The sequence below is a fragment of the Poecilia latipinna genome, unplaced genomic scaffold, assembly GCF_001443285.1.
Source record: "Poecilia latipinna isolate Pla-1442-1.1 unplaced genomic scaffold, P_latipinna-1.0 Scaffold2817, whole genome shotgun sequence".
NCBI classification, from domain to species: domain Eukaryota; kingdom Metazoa; phylum Chordata; class Actinopteri; order Cyprinodontiformes; family Poeciliidae; genus Poecilia; species Poecilia latipinna.
The window spans coordinates 22,363-24,551 of record NW_015115433.1 but is presented as its reverse complement, the minus strand read 5'-3'; the positions used below and the strand labels follow the sequence as shown (position 1 = coordinate 24,551).

General features: G+C 45.3%; 1 protein-coding gene and 1 long non-coding RNA gene across 5 annotated transcripts in view; one reads left to right on the top strand and one right to left on the bottom strand.

The window, feature by feature from the left end:
- Positions 1-532, bottom strand: part of acyp2 (acylphosphatase 2, muscle type) — a 19,157-nt gene extending 18,625 nt beyond the window's left edge. Inside the window, exon 1 of the mRNA XM_015021638.1 lies at positions 528-532. The gene's annotated coding sequence lies outside the window, so the exon portion shown is untranslated. The remainder of the gene's footprint in view (positions 1-527) is intronic.
- Positions 533-1,569: 1,037 nt separating this feature from the next.
- LOC106939274 (uncharacterized) overlaps positions 1,570-2,189 on the top strand; it is a 5,732-nt gene continuing 5,112 nt past the window's right edge. The window contains exons 1-2 of one of the 4 annotated variants that reach the window (XR_001422801.1): positions 1,570-1,942; positions 1,986-2,181. This is a non-coding gene — a long non-coding RNA (uncharacterized LOC106939274). Of the gene's footprint in view, positions 2,182-2,189 lie in introns of all 4 variants that reach the window. The other 3 variants (XR_001422802.1, XR_001422800.1, XR_001422799.1) reach the window with 3 other exon arrangements.

Sequence of the window (2,189 nt, the reverse complement as noted above, 5' to 3'; positions counted from 1 at the left end):
CGGGCATGCTACTAACTGCATGTGTGCTATCCTGACAGCGTAGGGCTATCTGACAGAACACCGGATTCACTGCAGCTCGGATGGATCTCATCGGATTTTGGACTCAATCTCAGCTGCTGGATCTCTGAAGCTGGAACTCTGGAAAACAGCCGACAGAAGATTATGAGCGATCTGCATTTGCACCTTTAAGAAAATGTTAAGGAAGAATTAAAGTTTAAATTCTGCTTTAATTTCAATAAAAAGGGATTTGAAGTCGTAGAGGGGAATTTATCAAAGCTCAGTTTCTGTTCCTTCTTTATGGCTGAAAGCTCATCAGACACTTAACTGATTAGAAATGTACTGAAACACTGGTCAGAGGCCTGTGGCCTGCAGGAATGCTGGACGATTCCTCAGCTTTAAGCCTCATGTTCAACTAAAATGACCAGAACCTTTCAGAACCTGCAGACGTTCACAGAAACCCAAATGACTCAGAACCCGGCGGTGAGTTTGGTCTCATGTTTGTTCTTTAATCCATCGAACATCATGACAGGGACAGAGACTGCAGCTCCTCACAGTGTTTCACAGACTACAGAGTTCTGGAGCGAAGGCACCAAACTAGAGATTACTCCTCCCAGCCGGGTCCAAACGGACCGAACCGGGCTGAGGGAAGAACACACGACACAAACACAACATGGAAACCCAGCGGCCTCTCTGAACAGAGCCAGTCAGCGACCCGTTTGGGCTCCTGCCGACCCAAACGGAGCTGATTGTCGGCTACATTCATCTCCTGGTGAGGAAACAACCAGCAAAGTGCAACTTCCTGCTCAGAACGCCAAAATAAAGTTTCTGTGCTAGAAAACACACAGCAGGATATAGAGACACCAGCAGCTACAGCATGCTTTACCACGGAGGCTGGACACGACAGGTTTCTACCTTCCACCAAACATTCAACAGCTTTCTAGAAAAACTAAAACCTCCATTACAGGACAGGTCAGAGGTCAGGGGTTACCATGGCTACCACTAAACCACCTTCAGGACAAGCATCAGGATGATTTTAGATTGAAGAAAATTTACACCAAAAAATCTGAAATTTATAAATTAGCTTCACATATTTACAAGAAATAAAAACTGATGTCAAAAAGTTGTAAATTAGCGAGAAAATGTAAAATATTAATTGATTACAAGGCAGAAACGTCTGATTTCAGATTAGGATATCGTCACCTTCCTAAAATAACGGCCATTAGAAAATAGTCAGAGATTACTCTAGTTTAAAAATATATTTACGCTTTTTTAATCTTTAATTTTTTTTCTTCCAAATTTACAAATTTTCCAAGTCAATCAAAATCCAAAAAAGCATTTCTAAATATTTGAAATTAATTTGGAAATTTCAGTTTCTTGGTGAAAATTTACTCAACATTACTGGACACTGCAAAACCGCAAAATCTTACTAAGTATTTTAGTTCAGTTTCTAATTATCTCAGTACATCAGAAATAAGACGAAACTAACAAGTGGAAAATGATTATTTCACTTGTAACAAGACATTTTAACAAAACTCGGTAACGGAACTTAGTTTTGCCTTTTTTCAAATACATTAAAATATTTTCACCAGAAAATAGAGCAGAAATATTAGGTGGGGGGGGAGGGGCTGCACAGTGGTGCAGTGGGTGGCACTGTTGCCCTGAAGGTCGTGGGTTCAATTCCCGGCCCGAGTTTTTCCTCCATGTTTTCCCTTCATGCTGGTTCTGTTTGGATCTCCGGCTTCCGACTGGTCCAGAACCATGTCAGGTTAACTGGTCTCTCATTCTCCCTAGGCGAGTGTGGTTTGTCCTGCGACGGACAGGTGACCCATCAGGTGACCCATCAGGTGACCCATCAGGTGACCCATCAGGTGACCCGTCAGGTGTCAGGTGACCCATCAGGTGACCCATCAGGTGACCCGTCAGGTGTCAGGTGACCCGTCAGGTGACCCGTCAGGTGACCCGTCAGGTGTCAGGTGACCCGTCAGGTGACCCGTCAGGTGACCCATCAGGTGACCCGTCAGGTGTCAGGTGACCCATCAGGTGTCAGGTGACCCGTCAGGTGACCCATCAGGTGACCCATCAGGTGACCCATCAGGTGACCCGTCAGGTGTCAGGTGACCCGTCAGGTGACCCGTCAGGTGTCAGGTGACCCGTCAGGTGACCCGTCAGGTGACCCGTCAGGTGACCCC